Consider the following 14,787-nt stretch of genomic DNA (forward strand, 5'->3'; position numbering starts at 1 on the left):
AATTTGGTAGTTCCATTCACATCCCAAAGGAAATATTTAAAAGTGCCCCAGAAAAATTTGCAGATCTTCTAAGTATGACGTTTTTAGTATTACTAAGGCACTGCAATTTGCATGAACTTCCTCTTTTGTCCTCTTACATTTTTAATAAGTGAATCAGGTTTTAAAAGAGCACATTCTGACTCATTAATCTCATAACAATGTTGTACTAGTATAGCCTGTTGTACTAGTATAGCCACAGATTCTTCAACTGATCTCATTCAGAGTCCCCCCCCCCCATTTTAGTTTGGATTATTTTAAAAAATTAAAAATAAATCTGTTTCAAGCAATTAAGCTTTTTAAAGCTGACAACATTTCCCCCCCCCCCAAACTTCACAATGGCAACACTACTATTGTTGTCAGGAAGCTCAAGATTCCAGAAAGATTCAGGGTGAGGGAAAACTCCCAAATAACATAATGGCATAACTTACTGATTGCTATGCTGCATCGGCAAAGGTTTTTCTTGATACGTTCTGGGTCTCCCTCCCCACCCATGGCCCTTCCCCCACTAAAATTAGGTTTGAAAGAAGACTTCTGCTGTGAACCACAGGATCTCTTTGCCCAAGTTTACTTGCAGTGCAAAGGGCCATTTTTGGGTGTGTGAAGTTTGACAGCTGCAGAGAGCCAGCATCAGGATTAGGCTTCAGATAAGCCTTCTGAAAGCCTTATTACAATGGAGGTGGGGTGATAGCAGGCAGTTGCAGCTTGGAAGGTAAGGGTTACCACTCCCTTCCCAGCTAGACAGAACTCCCAAAATTTCCCCTCTGCTGCTGCAATTAGACTTGGAAAGAGTTTTCTCTTGTTGAAGGGTGGGGCAGTGATCTTCCTGGAGATTGCAGCTGCAAAGGGAAGGTTAATTCTTTTTTCCCTAGCTGCACAGTCCAGAAAGCTCACCTTTTCCCCATTAAGCTTTATAAAAAAGTGAACACCTCATAATACGTTGGTTCGTCTCAGCTTTCTCAGAAAAAGCTTTATCTTTGCAGAACCCTCATACTTAGGGCCTGATAATTTCATAATGCTGCCCAGTTCAATCAACCATCCAGGCTCCCTAGGGAAATGGACACTTCAACACATGTTCAGCAAGTTCATAAAGAGGCTCCTGTGGTTGCTGAAGCCATTTCCACCTCCAGAGTTGGTGGCAATTCAGTTTCAACTAACAATTCAACCAACCATCTCACTTCAGTTAAAAGTAATACCTGACTTCCACCAGCTACTGCTGACTTCGGTTCAGTGCTGGTTGCTTAGTTCCTTTAAGAGTAGATACTTACTGCTACAAAACCCACATGCTTTTACTTCAATACTGTGCAGGACAAAAATGATGTGACAACAGTATGAATACAGATGTGAAGTTGTATTGGGGGGGGGGGGGTGGAGAGCAAGGAACAGGAGGACATCCATCCCATAGAGCTAAATTACATGTTTCTCCCAAAGAACCCTGAAAGTCTACCCCTCACACAGCTACAATTCTCAGCACTCATAACAAACTGTAGTTCTTGGAATTCTTTGGGGGAGCCATGTGCTTTAAATGTATGGCGTGAATGTGTCCAAAGACAGTGACTGTGGTAGTGTAGCTACACCCATGCAACAGGGCCCCTTGCAGTTTGGTCAAAGTCTCTGTCCCAGCCAATTGCTTCACCCACAACAGCAAAAGTCTCTCTGCCTGCCAAGACAGCAGCTGAAATATCACTGCAGAACTAAACAAGTCAGCAGCTCTCCCTTCCCCACATGATTTTTATTTAGTCATCAACAAGTTTTGAAAAAGTTAGCTTTTGAAAAACTATTCCAAGAAATACATGAACATGTTCTAGTGATAAACCTTCCATCTAGTGTTACTGAAAGCAGGAAGCTTAAACCATGGTATGTGATAATATCTTTGAACTTTGCAAAAATGTGCAGCTTGGGCACTTATGATTAGCAGCCCTGAATAACAGCATTAAGCAAGCATTTTTAAGTCTTATAATTTAAAAAAGGTACTTCCGTCAAAAAATATCTTCTCCTATTTTTGATTATAAGTAGGTATTTTTAAAATAAATATAATTGTGAGAACTGATAAAAGCTCATTACATCCTGTAAACATATGTGTCATTAATCTTTTCATGCATTTGGTCCACCAGTTTAATCCTACAATGCTTAGGAGCTGAATACCTGCAAATAGATATACAGTCATACCTTGGTTTGCGAATGCCTTGCAACTCGAACGTTTTGGCTCCCGAACACCACCAACCTGGAAGTGAGTGTTCCGGTTTGCAAACGTTCTTTGGAACCCAAATGTCCGTTGGGGCTTCCGATTGGCTGAGAAGCTGTGATTGGGTTTTTGAACATTTTCAGAAGTTGAACGGACTTCCGGAACGGATTCCACTCGAGAACCAAGCTACGACTGTATATAGCGTTAGCAGCTGGAAACTACTGCAAAGACCTACAAGTTTCTGTATTTGCATAAATTAGAAAATCCCCTAAAATAAAATCTTCTCTTTCTAATTTGCCAAGTAGCAATATCAAGTGGGTGTAGTCTTCCTTTCCTTTACGATGAAGTTTGGCTTTTAATAGCCAAAATGTTTTCTGAAGTTACCTTAATTTTTGCACTGTACCAGCTTCAAGTTTTGGGGGCTTTCAAGCAAGATTCTCTACGTGTGTTTCTTAAAATGTGAGGGGCAGGGTGAGACCTTCACACAGGGCACAGCATGAGGCCTGTATTGTTATATCCCACATATCTTACTACTTCATCTCTTCCCTTGCATTTGCCTTTCTTCCCTTTGTAAAAGAGGTAAAATACAAGACACACACTCATGAGAGGGCTTTCCCCTTCTTGTTTTGTAGCAAGTTGCAGATAGGAGGTATTCTGTTTGGTTGTTCCTACCTTCCCAGACTTACTGGAAAGAAGAGAGTCCCACAAGCAGCTTTCAGGATGCTGTTCAGTTGGGGATTTGAGTATTATGAGCATCACACCCAGCAAAGCCCTCATGGTTGCTATAACAAAATGTACATTTTGTATCCATATCAATAGGTCAAAATGTACTAATTCTTTTTTTACAATAACTTATCAGAACTGCTTATTGTATAACTGTAATTTATTTCATTTTACATATATGACTTTAAATAGCCTAAATTTCAGCCACCTTGACTGATAAAATCTTGTCTTGACTGATAAAATTAAAGGAAGAATAAGCTTTTATTGTATTCAATAGTATTCTAAGTATTAAAATGGGTGAGACTCAGGAGTGGATTGAGGTCTCTTATAATAGCCTGGACAGCAAACCATTATAAGACACCTGAGTTTTACTAACTTTAATGCTTAGAATTCCTCCACCCACAACAGCCATTATACACCTTTTCTTCCCTCTTCCCCACATCAGCTACCCATTGCCAATAAGTAGGAGGGCCTTCAGTTTCCAGACTGTCTTCAAATCATGAATTGGAAATAATGTTACAGTCTGACATTTTCATTTGCCTACTGGTTTATTATTAGTCAGCAATTCATGTTATTCAGTCAAGAATAATCATATGTGAATGCATAATTCATTTCTGCAGTGCCAGACAGACAGTTAACAGTAAACCTGTAGTCAACATCCTATCAGGTTCTGGTTCAATAAAATTAATAGCCAGTTGGCCACAGAATAATCCAAGAATAGATACCCATGATATATAAATGCCTGATAATGTTTCCAATATGTAGTGAATACTGTACCTTAGGACAAGGCTTAGCTATTAAAATATAACATAAGAGGCCGAACAACTGGTGCTCATTGTAGAACACAGAATACAAATACAGGTAACTTACACTTATTTAAAATATGTGCTCACAGATTTACATGTTGCAGAATTTTTTTAAAAAATGTTGAAAAATTGCACACACAATGAGAAATTAAGAAAATGGCGCAAAAGTGGCACACGGGGTGGGGTGGGGAGCGGAGAGGGTGCGAGTGCATAAAAAATGGCCAGCAATCCCAAAGGTCTTCATGAAAGTGTTTGGCTGTGGAAGAGGCAGATGAAGAGGGTGACTGGAGGAGACCACAGAGATCTGTGGAGGTGTTTGGAGAGCTTCAGACCACAGAATGGCCCCAAAGCACAAGGCATTACCATCATCAGCTGATGGGAAACCCAAGAAGCGGGGGGTGGATCCCACACTGGAAGAGAAGTTGGCTCTACTGGACTGCTTCAGAGATGGCATGTCTGTGTGTACTGTGGCACTCAGATGCGGCTGTAATTAGTCCATCATCCATGCCATCAGTGTGCATGAGAACGAGATCTGTGAGGCTGTGGCAGCAAGCACACCACTGACTGCAAAGGTGACAAGCCAGGTGCAGGACAAGGCTTTGATGAATACGGGAGAAAGCACTGAACTTGTAGCTAGAAGACATAAACTGGAAACGTGCTCCTATGGATGGCAGCATCTTGCATCAAAAGGTTCCAAGCCTATACGACCACTTCAAACTTTCCACGACAAATGGGGGCTGGCCTACCAATGAATTTAAAGCCAACCCAAGTTGGCTTAACAGTTTTAAGATCTGCTTCAAGCTGAAGAATATCTGAACGACAGGGGAGGCTGCATCTGCAGACTAAGAGGCTGCAAAAACATACCTTGTGCAACTAAAGCAGTTACTGGATGACAAGGCATACCTTCCAGAGCAAGTCTTCAACACAGGGCAGACAAGACAGGGCTTTTCTGGAAGCAAACGCCTGAGTGGACTTGCTTTGTCAAAGCTGAAAAAAGAACCCCTGGATAGAGCTACTGTGCTGCTCTGTGGCAATATGGCTGGACACTTAATACATTGGTCTGGTTTCTTTTTAGACAATGATAGCTTCATAACACACAGAGTGGCCCCCTATGCACTAGCTGAAAATAAATAAATAAATAAATAAATAAATAAATAAATAAATAAATAAATAAAATTTTAAAAATAGGGAAAAAGGAGTTAGATAAAGCCTCTAAGTTGTTTTGGTGTTTTAATCTGAAATCAAGCTGGATTTAAGCTTATTAGTTCTCTGGTAACTTCTCTCTTTTCATTGTGGGTGTTGGTTTATTTATGGATGTTCTGTATTATTTTATTAATGCTATTGCTACAAGTCTGTCGTGACTTTTGCCTAGAACAATAATCTTATGAATTTGAAACTTAATAAAGCTAGGCTTGCTAAACAGTTCTCAAAAAAACCCATGCCCTAAATCAAGAATCTGCTTCCTGCGCTTTGGCAATCCAACAAAAAGGTCTGGGTGACTTCTTCATTTCTGCACTGGTTCCACAACTGCTTCATTTCAACAGCGATGTGTTACCATGAGGAGAAACACTTGCAGCTTAAAAAGATGCTGCTTGTAGACAGTGCTCCAGGGCATGTATTTCCTCTCATGTCCCTATTGTCCTTGCCCTTCTGTACTTTTGAATGGAATGGATAACCTCTTCTGAGCTCCTATTCAATATATTATATAAGCCCACCTTTTAGAATGGTTTACCTTATATAGTATTTTGTTCTCTAATATCAAACTCAAATCCTCTAATAGTACAAACTCATTTCCAGTTATGAGGAACTTTTAAAGCAAATTATTTGCAACTAAAGAAGAGATTTAGATGAGTGAGCAATTCTTATAAAAAAAGAACTGAAGGCACTTTATCATAGAAAATGAATATTCAACAGAAAAGCTTAATGGTCATTTATAAAAGGGTGTGAGTTTAATACATAGTTCGGGGCTGCTAAGGAAGGATACACAAAAGGATTTCCTGTTTTTGTGGATATCTGCCTTTGCTTTGCTTTAGTCGGTTTGAAGCTTTGTGCGTAAAGCTATTTGAAACTGGCTACCATACCTAACATTTTTATTTCAAAGATTCAAGTTTACTTGCAGGATATTACAATGTTATTTTAAATGTGTAACTATTGTTTTTAGTTGTGCAGCTAGAACTAGTATTTATATATTTAAAATATTCAATGGTAACAAAATATGCAATAAGCAGGTCTTTAAAATAAGTTGCGAATTAAAGATATTTCAAGTAGTTTTAAAACAAGATGAACCACTGCAATAAAAAATTACTTTCATTTTTACTCAGACTTGGCTGGAATCCAAAAACCACAAAACTATTGCTATGCACCCAAGAGGGCTCTGAATTTATGCTTCTTAAATGGCAAACCATTTTTGAAACTGAGGAAGCAGTTTGAGCTAAGCTATAACATGGGGCTTTGCAGAGACCCTCTAGAGAAACATAAGATGCCAAAATAGTATGAAATACAGTGGCCACATTAAGACATTAACCCTAAAGATGTCCACAAGCCTAAATCCCACCCTTCTCCAGTGCAGTCATGAGGCGATCCGAAGAACTTGCTTCGACTTTCAACTAACCACAGTTTGTTATAGCCAAACCAGACAAACTGTTGTTACCTTTAACAATAGTTTGTCTGAACAAATTAATTGTGCTTGAGCCTGGAATATTTGGGTATGCCATAGTTATAATCTTCTATGGTCCTAATGTTCGCAAATTTAACAAATAATCAACTGAGGTTAGCCATTTCTAATGTGTCTGTTATGTATCATACAACTTGGAAACATTTAAATTCAGTCAAAAGTTAGGTAGGGTACTTACCACAGAAAATCTTGCCCTCCAGGACATCAACATATGTTGAAAACACTTTCTGAAAGAAAACAGTGAACATAGTGTGTAAGAACTTTACAATTTTGATACAGAATTGAACACAGATTGCGTATATCTTACTCTGAGTTACTCTGTCCCAACTAAAATTATAGTTGCAGAATTGCAAAAGGTCTCATGTATATCCAGGACAGCCACCACCCCCAAATTCCAACAATGCCCGATACTTGCTGCAGTCCCCACACACCCCATCCCATTGTTTATTTATAAAAGTATTTCTACACCACCTATCATAAAAATATCAGGGCAGTAAACAACAATTAAACATTATTACAAACAATATAATCATAGAAGTAAATGCCTAATCAATTTTAAAAGTGGCAAAGAGCTCCTGGTATAAAAGAGGCACCTGAAAGTCAAAAGAAGGAAACTTGCTAATTCTCTGCTGTAATAATATTGTGCAGCAGGCGAATGGCGATGCTAGATGCCCGACTTATAGAAGCCAGTCAGGCCTCTGTAACATGGGAGACAACTAGCAGTGCTCCTCCAGTTGATCTCAGTGATCAAGTTGGGTTATAAGAGCTCAGGTCATCTTTATTGTACCCTGGTCCCAAGTTGATCAGAACTCTGCATATTGGCATAAGAACATGGGTTGATTATCACACAGTTCTGTTGTACTCATGCCCTGCTTGTGAGTTTCCAATAGGCATCTGGCTGGTCACTTTGAGAACATGACACTGGACATGATGGGCCTATGGTCAGATCAAGCTGAGCTCATCTAACATTCTTACGAAATATTCAAAATTAATTCCATTATTGTTGTATATCACCAGTATCAACTTACATATGAAATGTTTCAACAGGTTTAGTAGACCTAATTATAATCACTGTGACATGAGAGGGATCTGTCATGGTCATAATTCACTGATGGTTTAGACTCTTTACTGGTTTCTCCTTTCCCAAGTTGTAACAACTATTGTTCAATAAGGTACAAGAGGCATTTAACTATTTAAGATGCTTTCAGAAAGTTCAAATGCCTGAAGAGACCAACTGCATTTTTTTATTTCTTAAACATATTTCTGAAATGTAATTAAAAAGTTAACAGCCAAGGGTCACAGCAACAAAAAACAATATCCATTTGCTAGCAAAAGTACATTTTAAATTAGAGAGACAAGAGCTCAGTTTGAGAAAAAGTCTGAAGCCTCAAAGCAGTCTTGCAAAGCATTCCAAAGCCTTAGCCTCTGGTTCAAGACAAACATATTTCAGCTGAAAATAAATGCCAGGCGATTTCTGCCTTCAGATTCAGCAGACAGTCTTGGAATAAATCCTATAACTCAAATGTTGCTCTGGTGTGAGCAATGTGAAAGACAGAAAGAGAAACAGCGGCAAAGAAAAGAACCTAATTTAAGTCTGATCCAGCGTTTTAATAGCACATTTCATCTATTTATGCATACTAACTGAGCAACATAAATTTTATCTGGCAGTATCAAGGAGTAAAGAGTGAAGACACCACATATATTATGAGTTTGAGAAAAAGTACACATTAACAGTGGAATTCAGTTTTGTGCTATCATGAACATGCTGTCTGCACAAGCACTGCAGCTTGCCAAATGGAAGGATTCCTCCGCTCACATCCCTGTGCACTCTTCTGCTGCTCTCTTGACCCACACAGAGCAAATTTCAGGGGGCATTGGGGGGGGAGAAGAAAGAGGAGACAGAGAAAATCCCTTGGGGTGGCAGAAACTTCCCTAAAGGCTTGGAGCTTAGAAAACAATTTCCTCTTCCAACAGCAGGAGCAAAAGGGTGGGAATTTAACTTGCTAAATCACCCTTGCATACTGGCAATATTTCCTCTTAGAAATTACAACAAAAATATGTTTAGAATATATGGGAGGATCTGGACTACATACTGGATTAATTTATGGTGCTACTTGGATCTAGCTGTCCTCTGTGTCCTCTCATAGCCACCTGACATTTACACATGGAAATTGCTTGATAAGACCCTGCTGGACTGGCTCTGACCTGAGTGTACAATGAGCTGACTGACTGAGGGTGTCCTTTGCAAACGCACCACAAAGCAACAAAAGGCTGAATCCTGAATCCTAACTCACACCTAACCAATCACAATGAAAGAGGGGCAAATGGAGAGGGTGGTTTGGGCTATTTCTGTTTGGGAAGAACACTTGAAAAACAAGGTGTGGCATGGGGAACAGTGTTTGAAAAGCAAAAGCCCAAATACCCCTTGGGCATCCAGACCCAGTTATGAGATTCTTTTGATTCCGGCCATTAATAAATAAATTAATCAATCCAGGAAGACCCATCAAGCTATCATCAACTGGTATTTTATAAGTTAGATCTGCCCTCCTCACAAAACCACCTGGAGAAGGGTTTCCGACCTATTAACAGGGAAGGTGGAAACTTAGGGGGGAATGGGAATACAGAATACAATTACAGTATACCTAGCAGTTACAAAAGATGAGTAAGAATCAGAGGGCTACAAAATTGATATGGTGCTGCACTGCACAGGAGAAAATGGTTTAGAAATATACAATGTTCCTAATATCTATGCGGAGCCAAAATACAGGAAAGTAACAGAAGCCCTTAGCATAACAGAAGTCCTTAGTGCAGGAACAGTGCATGGTGCCCTTCAAATTTTGATGGACTACAACTCCCATCAACTCCAACTATCACATCCAATTGTCAAGTATGATGACAGCTGTAGTCCAGCAACATCTAGAGACCACAATGTTGGCCACCCCAGCTTGGCACATTCAAAAAATGTGATCCCAGGAGAAACCCTGTTTTGAGTTGTTCCCGTTCTGAGAACTTTCTTGCGATGAGGCAGCAGGCATAGAGTCTTGTCACAACATTTAAGGGTTAGATCCCAACATTGTATCTACAGTTCTAATGCTCAGTTGCAGCATTGTTTTCAGTATTTCCAACAGGAAGCTCAAAAACAAGCTCTTGGAAAACCCTAACTTGACTCTAGCACAAATAATTAATATCTGCAAAGCAAAGGTCCTTATGAGGGCTCAGAGAACAGCAATGACTGCAGAAATAATTATTTTTGCCATTCAGCACAAGAGCCCAGAACTTCTTGAGGAGGAAGAAAGTCCCTGAGGCAGGCCTCTGCAGCAGACAGCCTGGTAGCTGCAAAAGACAATTTCCTGCTGAAGATATAGGTGTGTCCACAAGCCCAGGCAGTGCAAAGATTCTGGTGAAACCTGTAATGAGTGTGCAGAGGGCAACTACTTTACTAAACGGTGCAAGACACAACTTATATGTTCCTACCTCACCAGAAAGGAATGCCTCACTTATGGAAGCAATTATTACATGCCAGTGAGCAAAGCAAACAGAAACCAATGTGCCTGGTATAGCAGTTATTGCATTATTATTATTATTATTATTATTATTATTATTATTATTATTAACAACAACAAAACAACAACAACAACAACAACAACTGAATTTATATGCAGCCCTATAAATGGAGGTCTGTAGCTAACATCCCAGATGCTTTTAAGCCAGACATGGAGGTAATGCCAACACAATTCCATGGGACATTGAACAATGCTTGCAAGATGATTTATACTCAGCAAAACAAATATGACACCAGTTTTATTTGTGGCGGCAACAGTCAAACCAAGAAGCACTATCATTGCTCCTGTGTGCATGGTTCCAACACATAAAATTTAACCTTCTATATCAAAGACACTGGAAATCCACCACTTGGCAGACTGGCCTGACGTGCCTTGACTTGTTTCAATGCATTCATGGTATAGCCCTGCATTCCTCAACCAAGACAGAGGACCTCTTCAAATATTTTTGAGGACTGGGGCACATTCCATGTGTGCATCACATTTATTATGATGAATGGCGGACAACAGATTCGAGGCTGAATCCCAACAAGACAAAAATACTGTTTCTGTGGGAAAGGGGGCAGGCAGGTTTGGCCCACTCCCTGATCCTGAATGGGGTAATTGTGCTCCTAAAGACCAGGTGTGTGCAGCCTTGGGGTCATTTTGGACTCACAGCTGTACATGGAAGTGCAGGTTTATTCTGTGTCCTGGGCAGTTGTTTACCAGCTCTATCTGGTACGTAAGCTGAGACCCGACCTGGCTGTGCGCTGTCTCGCCAGAGTAGCACACGCTCTGGTTATCTCCAGCAAAGACTACTACAATGTGCTACCTTTGAAGGTGACTCAGAAACTACAACTAATCCAGAATGTGTCTGCTAGACTGGTGACTAGGAACGATCGCTGGAACCATATAACCCAAGTCCTAAAAGAATTACATTGGATCCCAGTACACTTTTTGAGTACAATTCAAAATGTTGGAGCTGACCTTTAAAACCCTAATTGGCCTTGGCCCTGCTGCCGCTACAGCCTCTGCTCTGCAGAGACCTTGCATGCCACATCTGCCTCCTGTGCCATCTCCCACCCCCAGAACCATCCTTGCTTCTCCTTGGCAGCAGCCAAGCGGAAGCCCCCGACTCGTGTGTGTGTGTGTTTCCGGTGCTTTTTTCTACTAAAAGGGTGGTGGTATTCTTAATCTTAAAAGAGGTGTATTAACTTTGCTGAACATCTTTACCTGAAGGAGTGTCTCCACTCCCATCGTTCTGCCCGGACGTTGACGTCCAGCGCTGAGGGCCTTCTGGCAGTTCCCTCATTGCGAGAAGCAAAGCTACAGGGAACCAGGCAGAGGGCCTTCTCGGTAGTGGCGCCCGCCCTGTGGAATGCCCTCCCATCAGATGTCAAAGCGATAAATACCATATTTTTCACCCTGTAGGGCGCACCGGCCCATAGGGCGCACCGGGTTTCGGGCTGCAGGCTGCTGTCCACAAGCCTTGGAAGCCCGGCAGGAAGATAATCTGGCCTGCTGACGGTCTGGGAATCAGCATGTTTTTACATGAGTAGAATGTGTGCTTTTATTAAAAATGCATCTCTGGGTTGTCTGTCGGGCATAGGAATTCATTCTTTTTTTCCCCTTTCAAAATATAGTCCGGCCCTCACAAGGTCTGAGGGACAGTGGACCAGCCCCCTGCTGGAAAAGTTTGCTGACCCCTGCTTTAGAATGGTGTGGTAGCTGACATAGTAGACTGCAAGGAAAAGTGGAAGTTTGAGGAAATCACCTCCACCCATTTTGGCTCATGGAAGCCTTTGCTATATTCAAACAGCCCTACTGTCAGTGAAGGGGCACAACTGGATGCAACGCAATGCATTGTTAAGGGAATCCACATTGTAATGTTTTTATGCTTAAACGTTAAACAAAAAACATTTCCCCTATTATCCTTGAAACAGACTGGTTTGAAACATGCTGCCACATTCTTGTTCATTCATCTGACATATGGTAAATTATAAAGGACGTTATTAAACAAAAAAATTTGGAGCAGTCTCTTGGCATTTGCTTAACACTTGCAGCTTTCTCTTAGAAGGAGGGATACCACCACATATTGTTGATTGATTCCTAAGACACATTTTAACACACTGGTCTAGGATAACAATTGCATTTATCTACACCAGTCACCTAGAGCCTTCTGTTACCTTGCTGCAAGTCAGTGTGATCTGCATATCAATATATTGAGTTACCACAGTAACAGGAAGAAACTAACTCAAAAACAGCAATGTATAAAAATAGAAATGAAGAGGAGCAGTTCAATCCACAACCCAGGTAAAAACCTTAATCACAATTAACACCAAGTTGCATAAATTGGAGAATTAGAATGTGAAAGTTATTCTATTAGTTTAAATCTCTGCTAGAATGTGTGTCCCTGAGAGCCCTTATTTCAGCCTTAGGGCCACTGAGAGGATTTCTCTCAAAGTTTTTCATATGAGCATTTTGAACTATCAGTTGATAAAAATAACTTTTCCAAAGCCAGATATATTTAAAGCTTTGAACATACCACATACTTCTCAATTTTATGTGTCGTATTACATAATAATATTGCTATGCAGAAGTTTGATGTATGAGGCTTATTAAAGTTTTATACTTTGCACTCTTGAGCTAATGAGAGCCAATACACTTCAAAACAAAATGTTCAAAGCTCAGACACATATGCTGAACATGTGTGCATACAAAAAGTTTTCAAAATTTTGTTTAAAATGTGAAAATGAGTAAAGCTCCTGTTACCCTTGATAAATATCAGCTGTCCTGCAATTCAGGCCAATATGTACAAATTTTCATAAACCACAGGACTTGAAAAGGAAATTTTGACTTCAATAGCTGTATGTAATGCATTCTACATGGCAATACTAAGTCAAGGTCAAGAGTTCAAAGGTTTCACTTCAATATGGGAAAAGCTACCTTTTAAGAATAAGCCGCTGCTATCCCTTTACTAGTAGAAGTAAAATACTAATGGCAATAAAGTGAGCAAAGACTGAAATAATTCATTCAGCTTGACCTTTCTTTTATTTAGATTCTTTGTACCAAAATATGTGCTAGCCTATGAAAAGACATATCCTGCAAAAATGGTAATACAGTAAACCAAACCCACAACTTACACGGGAGTTATGTTCCAGGGATCAGACCTAAAGCCAAAATTGGGTTTAGTCAAAATTAGGTTCAGGGGCAGGTGAGATTGCACCTAAATTGCAGTCTTACTGAATAACAATAAATGACTGCTACTGAACTTATTTATTCTTCATGTTTACTTTCATGGCAATCTATTTTTGTTTCTAGTTTTAAACAACATGACCTGTAGGGAGCAAGCTACATGAAAAGAAGCCACTATTACAATACAAAGTGAAATTAACCTACCTTTCTTACTTTCAAGATTCAAGTTAGTGTTTTCATACTAAGCCCCAGCACTACTTTTTGCAAACAATATTCCTCAGTGAAATAAAAAGTATTATTTGCATATCACCACTTATAACTATTGGGAGCTTTACCAGGCAAAAATCAAGCAGGGCATGTACAGAGATTCAATGTTCCTGATCTTTCCACAGCTAAGAGCTCCAAGAAAATATGACAAAATCAAAGCTACAACCTCCAAAGAACTGTTGTGGTGGATGCCAGAACATTATTTTTCCAAAACAGAAAAGCTGGCAACATGCGTTGGTCGAAAAGAAAGGCTGCCCCCAATCTGTTTCTGGGACCAATTAAAAGTGCTGTCTTTAACTCTTAAAGCTGTAAACAGTTTGAAACCAGGTTGCATGAAAAGTTCTCCCTCCTCCCAAATATTCCTAACCAAGATACCTTTTTCAGTGGTGGCCTGAAACTCTCCCTAGAGAGTTTCTATGGCCTTTTCAATGCCAGGTGAAGACACTCTTTGTTCATCCAGGATTTTTTATATTGTGCTTAAATTAATATTGGGCTGTTGAGGCTACTGTGGCCTTAATCTGGGCTGTTATGCTATCTTTTACAAGGAATATTTTCTGTTGTTTTTTTAATTTGTTACTGTTGATTTTAATTACTGTATATTGGGTTGTACTACTGTCATTTTTAAGCTAGCCAGAGAATTTTATTGATAACCAGCCATATAAATCTAAACAGCCAACAAAAATAAAGTCAGTCCCTGGTACCTAGGACAAGCAGAGGTACCACATCGTTCCAAAAGGCCTTACTTCAGTAGTAGAGCACATGTGTTGCATGCAGGTGGTCCTAAGCTTCATACCTGGATAGTTAACAGATATCTCAAGTCTGGGCAAGGCCTTTGTATTGAAAACATGGAGAGCCACTAGCCCATCTAAAACAATGTTGGTCTGGATGAACCAATATTCAGTGGAAGACAGGAAGATATTAGAAATACATAAGACTATTTCTCAGTACAATCACATATTAACAATAATAAAAGTCAGCAGCATTTTTATGATGAATGTATAGCAAGGGAGGTTCTGGACTGTAGAATGTATAGAAATGGAGAAATTATATTTCTGGGAAAGTTTTAGCAAACCAAGTTTTGAGTTGGGAATTGAGTTGGTGTGACAACTGAACAAAGGTACAGGTCTCAAAATGAAATATTGGGTGAAGAAACCAAAGAACACCTAAAAAGAAGATGAATTTGCTCAGAGTAAAAAAATTGTGATTTGTAAGGGGTGGGAAGAAACAAGGAGCCAATGTGGATTTTGCATTCAGGACAAACTGCAGACCAGCAAAAAAAATGACATATATTCAAGTTTATTAAATTGTCTGGCACACTTCATTTAAAGACAAACAGAATGCTCATTGCATAGCTTAGATTTG

General features: G+C 39.8%; 1 protein-coding gene across 9 annotated transcripts in view; it reads right to left on the reverse strand.

The window, feature by feature from the left end:
• NCOA3 (nuclear receptor coactivator 3) overlaps positions 1-14,787 on the reverse strand; it is a 94,147-nt gene that overhangs the window by 41,199 nt on the left and 38,161 nt on the right. For all 9 annotated transcript variants that reach the window (XM_081196001.1, XM_081196006.1, XM_081196012.1 and 6 more), the window contains one exon: positions 6,603-6,651. The gene's annotated coding sequence lies outside the window, so the exon portion shown is untranslated. The remainder of the gene's footprint in view (positions 1-6,602; positions 6,652-14,787) is intronic.

The sequence above is a fragment of the Podarcis bocagei genome (genome assembly GCF_964188305.1).
Source record: "Podarcis bocagei genome assembly, chromosome: 5".
NCBI lineage: Eukaryota > Metazoa > Chordata > Lepidosauria > Squamata > Lacertidae > Podarcis > Podarcis bocagei.